This window comes from Heterocephalus glaber, unplaced genomic scaffold (assembly GCF_053883595.1).
Source record: "Heterocephalus glaber isolate CG9 unplaced genomic scaffold, H.glaber_assembly_v1.0 deba00001472, whole genome shotgun sequence".
NCBI lineage: Eukaryota > Metazoa > Chordata > Mammalia > Rodentia > Bathyergidae > Heterocephalus > Heterocephalus glaber.
The window spans coordinates 25,948,535-25,967,073 of record NW_028258315.1 but is presented as its reverse complement, the minus strand read 5'-3'; the positions used below and the strand labels follow the sequence as shown (position 1 = coordinate 25,967,073).

General features: G+C 47.2%; 1 long non-coding RNA gene across 4 annotated transcripts in view; it reads right to left on the bottom strand.

Moving 5' to 3' along the window:
- Positions 1 to 17,300, bottom strand: part of LOC147826283 (uncharacterized) — a 58,269-nt gene extending 40,969 nt beyond the window's left edge. For 3 of the 4 annotated variants that reach the window (XR_015439413.1, XR_015439414.1, XR_015439412.1), the window contains exons 1-3: positions 17,211 to 17,300; positions 14,939 to 14,980; positions 14,506 to 14,753 (exon numbers count right to left, since the gene is read on the bottom strand). This is a non-coding gene — a long non-coding RNA (uncharacterized LOC147826283). Of the gene's footprint in view, positions 1 to 950; positions 14,222 to 14,505; positions 14,754 to 14,938; positions 14,981 to 17,210 lie in introns of those variants that run through there. The other variant, XR_015439411.1, reaches the window with a different exon arrangement.
- Positions 17,301 to 18,539: the final 1,239 nt, after the last annotated feature.

Genomic DNA, 18,539 nt, shown 5'->3' with positions numbered 1-18,539 from the left:
TATCTGAACTTCACTCTATGTTCTCAGTATTATTACTACTCTTGGGATCTTGATATCCCTGTTCTGCTGTGAAGTTCTGACCCCCGTTGCTTAATCTCAACTCAGCATTGGGCTGGTTTTCCTACTGTGACTCTTCCATTCCTGCCTTCCTGGCTCCTGAATACTTGCGTTCCAACACCAGAAAGCTCTTACCTTGTACTTAGTTCAGTGTCTGTGAATATCACCTGCTGTCTCTGCACTTTGGAGACAGTAGTGATGGTATTCTTTTCTCTTTTTTGGGGGACCGGGGATCGAACTCAGGACCTTACGTTTGCAAGGCAGGCGCGATGCCATTGAGCTAAATCCCCGGCCCTCAGTGATGGTATTCTCAAGCAGCTTGTTCTCTTAGAATTGTGGGACTCTCACTCCATTCCTTCTTGCTGCTCTTCTTTTAAAAATGAGTTTGTATTCATATTAACTTTTCCTGGGGTTTGAACTATATGTGGGAAATGTGTTTCTATTTTAAGGCTGTACTTTCTCCCAGAATGGGTTCTTCTGTATTTCGAATGTGATGTAATGTTACTCCTATCACTGTGTGTGCCAGGGGCAGGGAGTTTGAATGGTTGCCAGGACATTTCTTTCTTATTCACACTTAATATGCAGAGTTCTGTCCAAACCTTCTATTTTCTACACACACACACACACACACACACACACACACACACACACACACACAGGGAGACTTTTCCTTGATACAGGCCCCCTTACCAGGAGCCAGTTTGTCCCCCACCTTACCATCTGTGGAATGGCTACTATGCTCCACCCTCCAAGCTCAAGGCATGGGAAGGAAAAGGTGCTCCTGGGGTCTGCACTCTCTCTCTCTCCCTCCCTCCCTCCCTCCCTCTCCCTCCCTCCCTCCCTCCCTCTCCCTCCCTCCCTCTCCCTCCCTCCCTCACATCTTCCAGCTCCCACGTGTGTCTGTGCTTTCCTGCTCCTCAGCCCAAATCATGGAACACTTTTGGGCTCTGGCAGACTTACCATTTCCTTTACACCTGCTCTCTGAGGGAAAATGTAGAATTACAGATATGCACCTGGGACCTTTCCAGCTTTATGTTCATGCATTTTACAAACATTTATGAAACCCTTTAGAAAGACCCATATAGACATGAAGGAATGTTCTTCTGTTCCTTCAGTGCTTACCCCTTCCTTTCCTTTACCTTCCTCATCCCAAGAACCTTGACTTACACAATTGCAAGACTTGTGACACTCCTGACAGTCATAGTGAGGATGGTGCTGCACCAGCATCCCAGCAACCTGAGCAAGAGGCATGAAAACCAGGACAGCCTACAGCCATAAGTTCGCCAAAGTCCTAAACAAAATGTTACCTGACAGAAATCAGCAGGTTGCCTGTGATGTCCCCATCCTGCACAGTGTCAACCCTGCTGTGATCAGGAACCATGGTCTTCAGGAGCTCTGGCAAGGACACCAGGGAGCGGTGCCTGTGGCTGCTACCTAAGTCCCTTCCATTATTTTCTTCAAGTGACAAGTGGAAGGCTTAATGCCTTACACTACATGCCCCAGATGAGGAAGATGACACCAGAGAACAACTATGATGTGGTAATGTGGTCACAGTTCTTCCCTTTCTTTGGTTGTGGACACAAAAATAAAAAATATTATCAGAAGACTGTAACCTCTGCACCAGTTTCTCCAAGCTCCCGGCTCATGTGGGAAGACCTGGGAAGCTGCTAGGATAAGGCACACACTTGGCCATGGTGGTGGGGTGGATGCTCAGGCATTGGGATGAGGTGGTCACTGGCCATCAGGATGGGGTGGGAGATGCTCAGCTGTTGAGTGCTGCTTGAGCCCCAGTCATGTGTCCAGGTGTAGCAGAGCCCAGTCCCGAGCCCTACTTTGGGGCGCCACCTGTAGCCAACCCACCCTGCCACCCTTGCTCTGGAGTGAAAGAAGATGGATGACAAAGAGACACAGAGTCAGTTTAACAGGCAGGCAGGCAGCCAGGGGGCTCTTGCCTCTTAGTAGGCAGAGGATCCTCACACAAATCTGGCTCCTCTTGCCTTTATTCACCCATATACCAGTATAAGCAATCAGCGTAACACAGGATTCATCTGCTTTCCAATATCCATTAGCACATCCTCTAGTAGACAACTTAACCTCAGCTGTCTTAACTTTTCTCTAGAACCCATAATACACAATCACTTCTGAGTGCAGCCTTTCTCCTTTGTGCTCACAGAGGAGGTCAATTAGGCCTCAATTCTCTTCTGGTCTCCTATATCCAGATACAGGTCTGCTTTTAAACAGGCTGCAGGAAGTGCTCTCCGGTATGCAAGGCAATGTTCCTGTGACACTGGAACACAGCATGCAGTCCGCATGTTTCACACATGCACCATGGGGTGCCCAGGAGTGAGCTTCTCTGCAGCATCGTGATCTGAGGTCTGCAGGGCAGGGCACAGCTCTGGCCTCATGGAACTGTGCTGGGAACAGAAGATGGCTAGAGGCACAGTTGCTTTAGGCAAAGGAACAGAATTTGGCTCCCTGTAAACAGAAAATGGGCAGAACTTTCCCCTGGCAAACTCCTGATGAGTTCATAATAGCAAGTTCCAGGACTGTGAAAGGGAGGGATAAGGACTCGATGGTGCAGCCCATCACAAAACACAGGGACAAGACAGAACAAATGCTGCTCATCCTGCTGGCATTGTGGCTTCTGCTCAGTCCCTCTGGCAGAGAGAGAGAGAGAGAGAGAGAGAGAGGGAGACAGAGACAGAGACTGTATTAACTAATCGGCTAGTGGTGATTATCAGATTGACAGAAAGCAGGAAAACCTAAGCACATGAGCTGAGTTGGGATAGCTGCTAGTGAGTTCGATTGGCTTCTTCAAAGCCAGTCAATGGTCTTCTCATGCCTTTGAGTGCTGAAAAATCTCACAAATGTGAGGCTCCTCTGTGACAAACAAGGCCCACCCTGGAGCCATGACAAAAGCTTCCCGCACATAGCTTCCTTCTGCCACTGCCAGGGTAACGTCTTGCAAAATATCATTTTTAGCAACAAATAGGTGGGGAGGAAGGAGAATGGAGTATTTTACTACACATGAGCTTGGGGGGTTCCAGCTGCCCCCTGGTTGTGAATTCCAGTCATGTGTGACTGCAAGCAGTAAGGACAGATCGTCATGCTTTGCCCAGAGACTCAAGGTGCAGAGCAAGAGGTTATCAGGCTCTTGTTTTTGCCCATTTTTGTGAGAATATACTTACTTCCCTTTCTTTATCTTCAATTGTCCCATGTTCCTATCACACAGCACCATTCCAATTCCAGCAGAAGTCTCTCCACAAGAACGTTTACTGCCCTGTAACAGACCTACACTGTGTGCTTAGAGTACACTCCCACAATCCCTGCCTTCTGCAGAGCTCTGCTTCAGAGCTCTCTGAACCTATGTTCCTCTAATTGCAACCCCTAAGACTCTGATACTATTTGTGCACTTTCTGGGTGTGGATTGATCTTCCCAGGAGTTCCAGCCTTGGAGCAGAAACTCCCTGACTGATTCAAGTAAAGGGGAAAGGGTGTTCATGTAAGAGAAAGAGAGGGATCGCTGGAATCTTGCTAGTCAAGACTAGATGGGTGTCTACATCACCCTTGGCCCACGGATAACAAACAGCAGCATATGGGGCACTGGCGACATTCTGAGTGCACCCACCCAGTATCTGTGAGGAAATACTGCACTGTCTGAGACCCGGGGCCCCTGGGGAGCAGGAGAGAGAGGCAGAGAACTGAAATGTTTGGTGTGGAAGATGTGTGTCAGCTTCTTGGCAGAGGAGCTCACACAGGGGTGGGACCCCATGAGAGGATGGAACCTCTGCTGAGACTCTGCCTGCTGCACTCAGGCATAAGCACCATTAAACATGCATTCCATGCCTCTTCATTTTCTCACATTATTTTGATCCTAATTTTATTTTTATTTATTTTGTTTTATTTGTTTTTTTGAGACAGGCTTTTGCTATGCTATTTAGGCTGGCCCAAAACTCACTACGTAGCCCTGGCTGGCCTCAAATTCATGGTGATCCTCCTGCCTCAGCCTCCCAAGTGCTGAAATCACAGGTATAAGCCACCATGCCTGGCCTAATCCTAGTTTTAAAGAGATTGAATATTGACCCAGGCATGGTGGCACAGGCCTGTAATCCTAGATACTTAAAAGGCTAATGGAAGAGTACTGAAAATTCAGGGCTACCCTGGGCAACTCAACAAGACCTTGTCTCAAAATTTAAAAAGGGCTGGGAACACAGCCAGGACAAGGTCCTGGTTTCAATCTCTAGTAACACAAAAAATTTTTAAATGTCAGAAAAACAGAGAGAGATGAATTTTGAGGCTCCAAGAGATTACCCAGCCTTCCCAGGTAAGGGAGTAAAAGGGTGGTCCTTCCTGGTGAGCACTGTACCTACCCTGCAGCACACCTCCCACAAGTGCACATGCATGCAGGTGCACACACACACACACACACACACACACACATATACCACACAGGTGTGCACACACAGATGTGCAGCACACACTTGCCCCATCTGGAGCCCTTGAGTCTGAGATGAACGTGGCATTCTGCAGGAGAGGATTAGCTCAAATGAACCAGAGTGTTAATTTCCAGAGAGCATTAATACCTGCTCAGGTATTAAAGCCAGGTCAGTTAATAAAGCCAACATACAAGCACCAGGATGGGAAAGAAAACCAGAAACAAAAAGCCAAAGTGGGAGCTGAGAAACCTGGTAAAGCAGGGATGAAACTGAACGAGGACAGCAGTGTATCACTGAGAAAACAAGAAGTGGACTGTCCTGGCCCTGTAGGTGGATGGCTGGGTGAACCCAACAGAGACAAGACATGGAGGCCAAAATGGCCTGGCAGAGACAGAATGGCCAGTTGAGGCCAGACATCCCTCACAGGGTGTGGGGATGTGAAGGCAAGGCCAGGTGAGAAGGCGCCTTGGCCACAAGAGTTAGGGTTTAAAGCAGCAGGAGAAAGCAAGTGGAGATAAACACATTATTGGCTTTGCAACATTGAAAAACTCCTGGACCTCTTTTTGAAGAGGTAACCTCAAAATGCAAAAGCATTGCTAATACTCCTGGAATTAAGTTTGCTTTGCAATTCTATCAGGAAGACCATTCATTGGTGCTAAAACTCAATTTCCCCATGACTTGTGCCCCCAGATATTAAAAAGAAATAGATGAGACTTTGGATTTAGATGAGGCTTCCACAGCTAATCTTCTGTCATTCTAAATGTAATACTCTGAAATACATATATTTTTGGATAGGAATTTAAATTGTCAAATTCTCTTCCACTGTAGTTGCTCAAAAACTGCTCGTTTCCAATTCCAGGATGTGGTCTCTACTTTGATGACCATATGCCACAGGTTTCCCCAATATCCTCCCCATTGTCCACATAAATATACTTGACCTAGAAATACAGAAAATATTTAAATGATTCTATCCAGGTCTTGAGTCATAAATTCTTTTTTAAAACCAAACAACAACAACAACTCAGGAACTATGCTTATCACCCGATCAGGTTAAAGCCATCTTCTCTGTGAGAAATCAAAGCCCACTTGTCCCCTTCAGGGCTCTCAAGGTCATCAAGAGTCACCTGGCTGAGCAAGAGACTTAGGAAGGGCATCCCTCCTTGTGAGAGATATCCATATAGGTTTCCTGAGAGGAGAGATACTGCTTTGCTTTTTTTTTTCCCTATAGGACAAATATGAAAATTTGGGCTTCACCATCATGACAGGCTCTGATCACCATTAAACATAACCAATAATGAAAGCCCCCTGGCACCACACTTCTCCAGCACCTGCTCCCCCAAATAAAATTCTCTTTCCCTTCAAAGCATTTTATAAAATGTAGGCTTTCCTAAATCCCCTATTTTCTTGACACTTCCTGTGTTTGAATTCTATCCAGTCAGCCTTTTGCCCATAACACTAGTCTATATCCGCAGCTCACTGTACCAATGGCTGCCATGTCCAGTAAAGTCTGGGCTCCTCCAACACCTACCACCATTTCCTGCTTTCTTCCTGAAGCTGCCTGTCCTGTGCCTCTTCTTACCTTCTGGATCCCTCCAACTATGGGTACAGGTTGGGTAGCCCCATTCCAAAATCCTGAAATCCAAAATGCTGCTAATATCATGGCACCAGTGGGAAATTCCCCACCTGACTGCATGTCACCAGTCAGTCAGAACACAGGTGCACTAAAAATACTGTACAAAACTGCCATTTGGGCTATGTGGACAAGGTGTGTCTGAAACATAAATGCATTTAATATTTAAACTTGAGTCCCATCCTCTCTCTATTTTTTTGCGGGGGGGGGGGTAGGGGGATCGAACTCAGGGCCTTGCGCTTTTGAGGCAGGCGGCAGCACTACTGAGCTAAATCCCATCCCTCTGTATCTACATTTATATCTATATCCACATCTCAAAATCCAAACCCAAAACACTTCTGGGCCAGGGATTTAGCTCAGTGGTTCCTCCACCTGCCTCGCAAGCACAAGGACTCGAGTTCAATCCCCGGTACCAAAAAAAACCCAAAAAACAAAACACTTCTGGTCCCAAATATTTCAGACAGATGCTCAGCCTGTACTTTCTGTCTCTCTGCCAGAGATGTCAGAGATGCCAGAGCCAAGATCATCCCCTTGCCCCCTTCACTTCTTACTTTATCAGTCTTGGGGTGATTTAATTCTTGCCTTTGCCCACAGCCAACCCCTTTGTCCAGCATCTTTCAAATCAATACCATTTACTCTCTCCATTCCACATGGCCTCCTCTTTCCTAACTGCCTGGCAGACATCTCAGCTTGGATCAACTTTGTGACTTCACGCTTAGGACGGTCTGCTTGGTCCTGCCCCCAGGGCACACCAGGAGCTTGTTCCAGAACAAGGTGAAGAAAAGACCCTTCCTTGGTGACCAAGGAGGAGGGCTAGGGGCTGTCCAGACTCATGGACAGGCCTCTCTCAGAGAGGCAGAGAACCTCTACCATCAATAATGCACAGAAAATACAGGCTGGTCCAGACCAGCGCTTGTTGCCCAGAAAGCCCTGACATGGCATATTAGGTATGGTCTTAGTCAGGAAATAGAGACAGTCCCTCAGAGAAAGTAGAGAACACCAGAAGCAAAATACAGCTTGGAGAGAAGGACCAGCAGGAAGCCCTCAGGAGAGTCCCTTGGGGAAACAAAGCAGCAGGACCACAGCTTCACTTTCTTGGAAGGAGCCACTCAGTGTCTGCAAGCTGCATCCACGCAGTGACTGGTCTCAGGGCTCTGGGGACAGTAGCAGGAACTGGCTTCTGAGGGATACCAACCCTGGAAGGGCCTGGTTCCAGCCAACGGGTAGCATGGTGGCTATGAGGGCTGGCAGATTCTCCCTCCTAAATGGAACTCATTTTCAGCATCAACCCAGATCACAGCCTCAGATTCCCCTGTCCCCAGTTAGAGCAGAGAGTCATCTTTCTCTCCAGCATCCTCCTGCTGGGCTTGCAGCTGGCATAAGTCCATCTGGTTGTCAATCAATGTTCACTCCACCTTGCTCCAAGGGGGACCTGAAGTCACTCACAAGGGAGCACATCTTAATAAGACTTAAAGACTCTAGTTGAGGAGAAGGGGGAGAAAATAACAAGAAAAATCAGAGAAACCAAGGACATGATACAAAGTATGTGCTCTGACCCCACCCCAGGCTCAAGGGTGAACTGCAGAGTGGCCATGCTCCCTACCACCAGTCTCAGCATCCTAACGATAAAAACAGTGCTCAAGAGAGGCACATTATTCCCAGTACTAAAACCCAACTGAACACATGTGCATGTGACCAAAGTCCTATGAGGATGCCACATGTACACCAAAGACCCTGGCTTGCCTGACCTCAACTGACTAGAGCACAGTGGCTATGGAGAGATGGAGTGCTGTGGGTTGATAGCCCAAATCATCCTGGGCTGGCTGGGGTCCTTTCATTTGGTATCTACTGACCTCACATTCTCACGACTAACAGATAGGTTTCTTGGAGTATACCCCTAAGTTTAACAAACCTCCAGCCTCCACCACCTAAAGACAAGAATGCCTAAGATAACACCTGAACCTATAAAGGAGATTTTCCCACCTTGTTATAGCCACCTGCCTGGTGCTCCCACCAGTGCACCTGGTAAATTATTGATTTATGACTTTCTTTTATTATGGTCCCACCCTCACACCTAGGGAATCTGTGGCTTATTCCAGTGGCAAGATGAAAACATGAAGCAAGTCACCCACATACTTCAGTATTTCAAAGTATTACACCTTCCACAATTGCTAGTGGTTTTCTTTGAAATAATACTGAATTGTAATTATAAAACATTGGAATGAAAGGATACACTAATTAGAAACTCATTATCAATACTATTAACTGACAGGCCTCCCCAAGTGAGACCCCTGCCCATCTGAGAAAGAAAAACCTCAAACGACACACATTGCCTGCAAGGACAGTGATGAATAGAAGCCAGCTACCACCTCATTCACTCACACCTGCAAGACCAATTCTCCAAAAATACAACTCACTCACTCACACCTGCAAGGAGACTGATTCTTCGACCACAAGGCACCTGCTACACCTTGCTGTACCTCCCATCCCCCTTCTACCCTCACCCTTCTGTTCGCCAACCTCAAGCCTATCACTCAGGAGACCCCAAAATTTTTCACCCTCTGAGCTGACACTCCCTCACCTACCTAAACTCCCCTATATAAACTGTGTGCACCCTCCTTCCTATGCCAACGATCTTGTCAACCTTGGCCAACCTGCACCCAGGTCACAATAAACTCCTTGCCTCATTGCTTCAACTTTGCCTGCCTTAGTGGTCTGACTCATGCTCCAGTCCAATCTAACATTAACCATTTCAATATCTTTGTAAACTAGACGTTTCTATAAACAAATTCCTTTGTAGTGTACTTCACTATAAATCTTTTGTTTTGTTTTGTTTTGTTTTTTGGTACCAGGGATTGAACTCGGGTCCTTGTGCTTTTGAGGCAGGCAGCGGAACCACTGAGCTAAATCCCTGGCCCCAATTATAAATCTTTTTACAAAACTCTACCTAAATGGGCTGGGGATTCTGGGGATATCAGTCAGAGATTAGTTTGCCTATAATGGGGACCTATGGAAAGGGGGTCCAAGAAAAACAAGTGTTTCTCATTCTCAGAGAGTCTGAATTAGGCCATCTAGGGTGGGAGCAGCTGTTGGGGACCAAGGTCACCCCACCTTCCTGCCTCACCATCCCCAGAATACTGGCATGCATCTCAGAGCTCACTGCCTCTTAACATAGGTGGCCGCTGCACATACAGACCTCACACCCATATTTCAGGCAGAAAGATAAAGAAGAAAAAAATGAAAGAAGGACATCAGAATCAGGAAAGCATGTATTCCCCCCGAGAAAACTTCAGTTTCTGTGCTATTGGGCAGAACTAAATCACATGGCTCTTCCTAACTGCAGAGGATTCTGAGATAGCAAGTACTTTCGGCTGGTCACACCGCTGTTCTGAGCATAACTAGGGTTTTGTAGTTTAAAAAAGGAAAAGGATGGTGGAATGGGAATGGGAGACACAGCTGACATCATCTGCCAGGCTAGGATCAGATATTTAATCTTTCTGGGCCTCAGTTCTTTGAGTTACAAAATCAATATTAAACTACATATAAAAATTCCAAAAAGTTTTACAAGCCCCAAATGGTAGGTGATGGCCATCTCCTTTCCTCGTTCCCATTTTGAGGGTAAAGCCAACCATGGCCCACAAAGTTCCGTGAAGTCTTATGTTTAATCTTGACAACTCAGGAGTCTTTCATTCTAGGTTCCCTGCCCTGGGCTCCACTCAGGGTCCCTTCCTTCTTACCTTTGTTCTGGGAAGAGAAGAACTGGGCAGATGAGGGCAGAGCAACCTTGGGCAAGAGCAGCCCCCTTTCCTCATTCACCTGGGGACAGATCAAGCCGAGCCCCAGGCACAACCACATCAGAGCTTAGTCACGGGGTAACTCATACCTTCCCAAAGTGTGGGTTTTTGAAAGCTGCTTTTGTGCACTAGTGTGATAAGCAGCACTGATGTGAGCAGACAAGGATGCCTCAAGCTACACTCCATAGAACACTGATGCTGAGAGAGCCATGGGCTGAAGAGGACACAGCACCCGAAGAGCTCTGTGCAGGTCACACGCAGTTTCATGCGGGCCACCCCAGGAAGCCCAGACCCTGGGCACAGTGGATGTTGAACTCTATTCAGGGCTCATGTATCACCCACAGATGGATCGAGTCTCTCCACCGCCCTGAGACGGTATGCAGACCTGCTGGATGCCAGCCATGTGAATCCAAAAAGCCTCTTGTGCTTCCAAAAAGCCCTTTTCAGAAGGAGCCAGGTAAGAAGACAATGGTTTCTACATATCACTTCTGGATAATATCTGCTCCCTGTTGCCCGGATGATCAGCCGTGTCTTACTTTCTCAACTCCAAAGTGAGGAAATGTGTTTTCCTTACAGGTGCACTGAAAATCACTCGGATGTTAATAAGGAGATGCAGTTGCTAATCAAAAGGGTGTGCGGCACCTTGTAGGGAAAGGCCTTATTCTACTTATATATTCTGGCTTGGGTTGAAACATAGAGTGTTAAAATGTACAAAGATATGATTTTAGATTATGTAAATTATATGAATATGAAAACTAAACCTGTAATTAGCAGAGAGAAAGAGAAAAAAAGGAAAGAGAAGAAAAAAGAAGCTGAAAAGATCTAAATGAAACAATAAGTAATGAAGGTGGTGGAAAGAGCAGATGGAACAGGAAGGTCAAAGCCTGGGGGTCCCAGGAACCCCCTTGACTGTTCGGGAGTGTGCCCAAGGCCTCACCCTTTCCCACCTTCCTCACTGCTTGGAGCAAAGGTGCATGGTACCCTGCAATGTCTGAAAGAAGAAGGAGAGAATCTGAGACTGGTGGTCCCTGTCTTTGTTATGTCTACAGAGTCCCACATCACATTGGACAAAGGATGTGGCAAACATGCCCCATGGTGCAGGAGGAGGGTGCCCAAAGGGGACATGGCACCCACAGAGCTCTGTGCAGGTGGACTTCTTTCCCACTTGGCATGGAGCATGGCATCTGAGGTAAGAAGCCAGGTATCAGGAGCCGAGGCACACATGGAAGGCGAGCAGACAGGGAGGTAGGATGGCATGGTACAGCCTTGGAAACTCACTTCTCTTTCCTCATTTAGGAAGGAAAAGTAAGAAGCTCTGGCTCATAAGTTTAAGAAACATATTTGCCTCTTGACTCAGACACTTTTAAATAATAAAGGTCAGAGATCAGTGACTAATAAATAGAACAGCAGGAGATGGAGAAGTCACCATATTCCGGGGACAGATTCCAGGACTGAGCTGGAATACTGGCAGGTGGATCTTGCCAGCCCCTGGTAGCTGAACATCTTGAAGCCCCAACTTCTTCACCTTTGGATGAGAGTAACTATGCATCTCTCACATGGTCTTGGAAAGCACAGGGATCCCACAAGTGTAAACTCTCCAGCCCTGGCCCAGCTCTGCATGGTCAGGGAGCTCCTGTCATCTTTTGTACTTATTGTCCCTTTGCCTCATTCTGTAAGAAAACCCAGGTAAGACTTAAACATGGCGGCTGCCAGAAGTGAGGCCACCATCTGAAACCATACCTAGCAACTGCTACAGGGGACTACAAGCACATCAATTCTTTCTCTAGATTTTAAACATAAAGGTTTTACAGTGGGAAACAACACAAGCAGTCAATTCTTAAAAAGCTCCAGTGTGAGGAAGCCCTCAGAGCATGACCCTGTGTGAAGATACTAAACATGATGGTGTCACCAACTGCCTCCAAACCTTTCGTGGGACACTAGCTTCTGATTTGAACATTCCTTTCTAGATCTGTTGAATGAACACCACATACCTTCAAAGATAAATAAGATTAATGTTTGCTGCATTTCCCTTTAACCCTGAGCCAAAAGAGAAGCCACCACTACCTCACGGGTGGCCTCCACACCTTTCCCAGTCTCAGGAAAGCCTCACCTGTCTGAGACATGAGCCCACATGAACAGGTGTGCTCAGCTGCACAGATACAGGCTCTCTCCAGTGAGCATCCTCTCAGATCATAGCCCCATCCCACTTCAGGCCTGCCACCCCATTTAGACAGCCCTTTCTCCTCCTCCTCTGTCCCCTGACTCCACCTGACCTGCTCAGTGAAGGCTGAGGGGCTTCATGAGTCTTTCCAGTCCCTCCTCTAAGTTCATACTTGCCTCCCCCATTGCTGCTTGGCATCCCTACCACGTTGAGCCATCTCAACATAAGCAAGCTAAAGGCTTTGGTCAGCTTCCTTATCTCTGGGACAAAATAGCTAAAACTCACAAATTAAAGAAAGAGAGATTTATTTTGGTTCACAGTTTCAGAGATTCAGTCCTTGGTCATCTGTCTCCAAGGCATAAACATCATGGAAGGAGAGAGTGGTAGAGGAAAGCTGCTCAACTCATGGCAACTGCAAAGCAGAGAGCAGAGGAAGAGCCCAGGAGGAAGGGGCCAGGAGCTAGGGACCAGATATAGTCCTTAAGATTCATAGCCCATTCAGCTATGAACTCATCAATGGGTTAACCATTGATGAGGTTTATGCCCTCACAATCCAATCACTTCTTCAGGAGTCAATCTAGTCAATATGACAATCAAGATTAACCAACAGAGTCACACTTAAGTTCTTTCACCCCAAACCCAATCCTCCCTCTAGGTTTCCATTCCTAATCATCTTACTGTAAGGCCTGAAACATGGAAGGACTTTGGACTTCTTTCCCACTTTCCATGAGAAGCACGTTCAACCCAAATCAAGTCCTGGTCAGATTGTTGCCCAAAAAGCTCTCAAATCCATCTTCTTGGCTCTGTTCACCATCCTTGCCCTGTGACAAGTGGAAATTTCTCCACCACAGAGTGCTCCCAAACCTCCCTCCCTCTCTTTCTGCACCCAGTGGGGCTTCTATCCACTTCATGGTGAACACTGTAGCCAGAGTTATCTCCTGAACATAGATCTGACCCCTTTTTACATGCATAACTCTGAAAACTTTTTTTTACTCTGATGACAGTTACATCTAAGTATTCAATAGAACAAAGATAAAGATCACTTCCTGGCCTGAGGAGTCCAGTTCTAACAGCTGTCATACTCTGTGATCCAGGTACACTAGAATCCTTCAGTTCCTCAGAACATGTGACTCCTTCCACCTTCCTGGCATGGGGTTCCTCACTCAAGTGATTGACCAAGAACCTTTTCCCTTTCATCACAGGTCACACCCATTTCCTGGGGACATGCTCCCTGTCACCCCAACCAGATCAATCATCTCATTCTGTGTTCTGTCAGCACCCCATATTATCATTGGAAACCAGACACTGCTGTAATTCTATATTTTGTTGGAGTGCCTCTAATTGATGTCCATTCTCCCATTAGAATGAACTCAGCAAAGGCAGAGTGGTAGAGGAAAGCTGGGCAACCCTCCTTTCCCTTCTCTGCCCTGTATTCCTAGCATTTAGCATAGAGCTCCCCTTATGCTATGAAAGTGGCAAGTGTTTCCAGAGGGGTTGCATGCCTTAGGGAAGACCTCTGAAGCTGTTGTACTAGGGGCGGAGGTCTTCCTTTTATAAGGGAGATTGTGACTGGGGTTCCAGGAGGCTGTGATTCTGTGGGAAATGGGGTCTGTGGTTAATATTCACTTCCATTAAAATTTCAATTAAATATGCTGTTCTTGATTTTGGCATTCATTGTCTCGACTGTGTTTCTGGCCTTCCCAATATTTAATTTAGACATCTGAACTTGGATAGCAGTGGCTTTTGTCTCCACTTTACAGGTAGAGAATCGGGAGCAAGTAAACATGACCAACTTTTCAGAGATTGTAGACTCAGGAGCAGCTCATTATGACCATTTGTATTTATAAAGTTACCTACCTACAGAAAAACCCAAGTCTCTTACCAATGAACAGTGTAATTCATCATTACACAATGCTGTGAGGTACCCAAGTGTTCATTCCTACGGGGGGAAATTTTAAAACATAGGTAGCTAATTTCATAGCCACCCAATTAGGTTGGGTGAGGAGTCACACTGAGCATCACACCACAGGATGGAACATCAGGATCTCTGATTTCATTTTTTCCAGATCCCCTTTTGTTGCCAGTTCAGTGGGTCCAGGTGGTTGAGTATCAGAGGGTTCCATCTCATTTCCCTTTGGGGTTGCTGTAGGTGATAGGGAAGTCTGGTTTTGAGACTTATTTACGCGTTTTCTCATTTCGACTGGGGCGGGGGGCTGTTAGCGCCTGCACGGATTACCTCCTCTGAGCTGGGTGAGGTGGGACAGGGGCCGGGAGCAGCGGTAGGGATGGTGACCCAAAAGCCCTTTCCTGTGGGCTGGGAGCAGCGGGAGGGATGGTGGCCGGGAAGTCCCTTCCTCTGGACCAGGAGCAGTGGGACGGCGGCTCAGAAGCCCCTGCCTCTGGGCCGGGAGCAGCGGGACTCAGTACCTTGGTCTGGTGGTGTGGTGTCCTCTGCGTCTTTGTAGTGTGGAACCAGGTGGCTGCCTGTCTGCAGCAGGGTGATTCGGCATCTTCCTCGCGACTCAGGACCTCGGTAGGGCGTGCACAGACCTGCCTGTCTGCAGCGGGCTGATTCGGCGTGTTCTGTGCCACTCAGGACCTCGGTAGGGTGTGGGCAGACCTGCCTTGCTGCAGCGGGGTGATTCGGCGTCTTCCGCGTGACCACACCAGGATCTCTGAGGGTCCAGGGAAGAATGAATGATTCAGGATGAATCTCTACTTTCTGCTCTCCAAATATACCCCAAGTAATAGATTCAGGATAGTCACTTCCCTCCTTGCTGGGACAAAATACCCAACACAACAAAATTAACGGAAGAGAGGTTTATTTTGGCTTGCAGTTTGTTGAGGTTTTAGTCCTTACATGGTTGGCCAGCTCCACACAGAAGTGGCATGGTGGAAGGGTCTGGCAGAGGAAGGCCATTCATGGCAAGGTGGACAGGAAGCAGAAAGAGCAAAAAGAGGAGCCAGGGAGGGAAATAAACTCTTCCAAGTCATGACCCCAGTGACCCACCTCTTCTGACTCGATCACACCTCCTAACTGCAAGTCAACTGTAATAACCCCCAGCCCCCACAATCTAGTCACCACCGAAAAGCTCTGAGGGGACACCTAGATATAAACCATAATACAGAGTAATGGGCTTAACTTAAGAGTCAACCAAACACAATTCTTACCTACACTCAGCCCTGGGGAACAGAGTAAAAAACTCAAACAAGCCTGTTTGCTCTTGAGTAGAGTAGGAATAATAACTACACATGTAAATATTAAGAATAAATTGAGTGTCTAGAATGACACCTGGACCAAATAGCTATTTAACAAATGATTTTAATATTCATATCTATTAATAATAACAAATGGTTCTTCCAGAGTTTTTAAGTTGAACACAAATGGCCAAATTAATTAAGCATGGAATGTGCAGATAGAACATAATAGCATGGATTTAAGGTGAGGAAAAGACTGACTAGCAAGGCCTGTTCTCTCACAGAGATTCCCAGTTTTCACTGGAAGGCACTCTGCTCTCCTACTCCAGTGCTGACCACCAGAAACCCAGTGGATCCAGCATGGGAGCTGAAGAGGGCTCTCCCCAGCTACACCTTGGGGATAGGGAACACAGCTAGAGAAAGGTGGTTACTGGGAGAATTTTTTCACCTGATTCAAAGAACATATCAGAGTGAAAGAGAGAGCACAGGGAGGGCTAAGCCTGGGGTCTTCAGGAGACAGACCCAAGACAACAGTCCTGTGAGAGGAGGTCAGAAGCTGAACAAAAGTGCTCTTCCAAGAACAGTGAAGCCAAACCCTCCCAGGCAGAGAGCCCAAAATGCAGCACTCTGTCCTCCTCTATTAGGAAAACACTTCCTGACACCAGATTCCTCATTCAAAGCACTCATGTCGTGGGTGGTCTGAGAGGGACACTTGACAAATCCCATCCCTTGCTCTGGTACTGACGTCTAGCTGAGGTGGAAGTAAAGGTCACTTTGAAAGCAACAGTACCTTCTGGAGAAGCCCATGGAGCCTGTACCCCGAGGACACACAAGAGGGAGGCAGTGAAACCTAGGGCTGCACCGTGGGAGCAGGGACTTCTACAGAGCGTGGAGGACTTCCCACATACATTTTATTTAAGCTGGAAATTACTTTCTTCCAGAGCAGTTAGGCAGGAAAAAGAAATGAAAAGCATTAAACGTGAAAGGAAGAAGTAAAATTATCTCTGCAGACATCATCTTATATGTAGAAAAGCCTGAAGATTGCACAAGGGAAAAAACTGTTAGAACTAATAAATAAATTCAGCAAGGCAGCAGGATACAAAATCACCACACAAAATCAGTTGTGGTTCTAAATGATAATGATAAGCAATCTGAACAGATGCCAAGGAAACAATTCCATTTACATCAAAAAAGAATAAAATACTTAGAAATAAACTTAACCAAGGAGGCAAAATGCACATACACTGAGAACTACAAGATGTTACTGACATAAGGGAAAGAAAATGCAAGCAAATGCAAAGATATCAAATGTTCATGGATTGGAAGACAACACTGGTAAGATGACAGTATTATCCAGAGCAATCTTCAGAGTCAGTATAATCCCTATCATGCCTTTTTTTTTTTTGCAGAAATAGAAATATCTGTTCTAAATTTCATATTAAATCTCCCGGGACCCTGAATAGCCAAACAGTCTCAAAGACAAAAACATCTGAAGGCCTCATGCTTCCTGATTTTAAAACTATCTACAAAAGTACAGTAGTCAACCAGAGCAGTGCTAGCAGAAAGACTTCAAAATCCACAGGGTATCATGAGATTCAAGAAATAAAACCTCCAGGGCCGGGGTTTTAGCTCAGTGGTTCTGCCCCCTGCCTCGTAAATTCAAGGACCCTAGTTCGACCCCTGGCACCAAACAAAACAAAACAAGAAATAAACCCTCCAGGGTTGGGGATTTACTGGCGCCTGCCGCGCAAGCGCAAGGTCCCGAATTCGATCCCGGTATCAAATAAATAAATAAATAAATAAATAAATAAATAAATAAATAAATAAATAAGTAATAAACCCTCCGGGGATCGAACTCAGCACCTTGAGCTTGCGAGGCAGGCGGTAGAACCACTGAGCTAAATCCCCAGCCCTCCCCTCAGATTTTTAAATACCGAGGTGCGACAGTAGAGAAGAAGAGCGCAGAGGAGCTCAGCCCGGCACTGCCCGGCCGGCCCAGCCTCCGGGGCGCCTAGCGCCCGCCCCTCACTCAGACCCCGCCTTTCCCCACGTGTCTGCCGCCGAGGGTAGGCGCCTGAGCCGGAGCGGGCCCGCCACCGGCCCGGCCCTGACTTCACACCGGCTTCTGTGTGCAGCGCCCCGGAGCGGCCCGGCTGCCCGATGCTTCCGCCACGGCTGCGGCGGGCCGGGCTGTACGCGTAGTGCCCGGCTCGGGGACCCCCCGAGGCGCCCGCGGGGTGGGAGCGGCCTCGACCCGGCCGAGAGCAAGCGGCTTTCGGACGAGGCGGCGGCGGCTGCGGGTAGGAGGATGGGGGCTGACCAGTTAGTGGTGCTCAACGTGTACGACTTGCGCTTCCGTCGCGGTTCTGACCTCCCCGCCGCCCCCTGGCCCCACGGCTGCCCCGCTCTCCCGGTCCCGATCGCCCGAGCTCGCGCACCTCTCTCTGCTTCTGCTGAACCGTGCGTTTCTCTAAATGCTCGAGTCTTCAAACTGTCGAGCCCCTCGTAAGTCCAGAAAGTCACAGCTGTCGATGCCTCTGCTAGAATCTTTTCAAAGGTGAACAGGAGCCCGCACACCCTTGCCTCCAAGGCAGCCTCATGAAAATGAATGAGGCCAAAATTTATCAGGAAAATAGCCCGGCTGAATTATTTAGAGATCACGGTGCTGCTCCTTCCCTAGATTCCGAAAGCCACTTTCCAGGTGTTGCAACAGGTGGATGAAGTGTCCACAGGAGGGGAAAGAAAGAACTTATTTATTCTGTCACCTAACTCTGAAGTACTGCAAGCACAGACCCGAGTTCAAGGACTGGTTCGCCCGATCGATCGCTGCGATTGAAATAGCCCCAGAAAAACAACCGCTAGAAAATTACTGTGCTAGCTAGCTGCATGCTTGGGTTTGTTGGCTTGCCTTTGGTTATTGAGTTTTTTGTTTTGTAAAGATTATCTCTGCCTGCAGTGCTTAGAATTTTTTTGTAAGTGGATTGACAAAAAAATCCCTCATCGTTATTTTTGTTGGTTTAAAGATGCAGAAATTCTGAAGTGCAGATTCTTGGTTCTCGCTCAAAGATCTAAACTTTGTATTCTTTGTATTGTTTATAAGATTATAAATTTAGAATGTAAAAAAGGGATTCTGCAAACCATATCTGGGAATTATGTCCGCAGAGTGGAGGGTCTGCCCCTGACTTGAGGTGAGTCCTCTACCAAGTTCTGATGTAAGCCTGGAGATAAAAGAAGGTGAGTTGTCAGGGAGAAAAGTAAAGCTG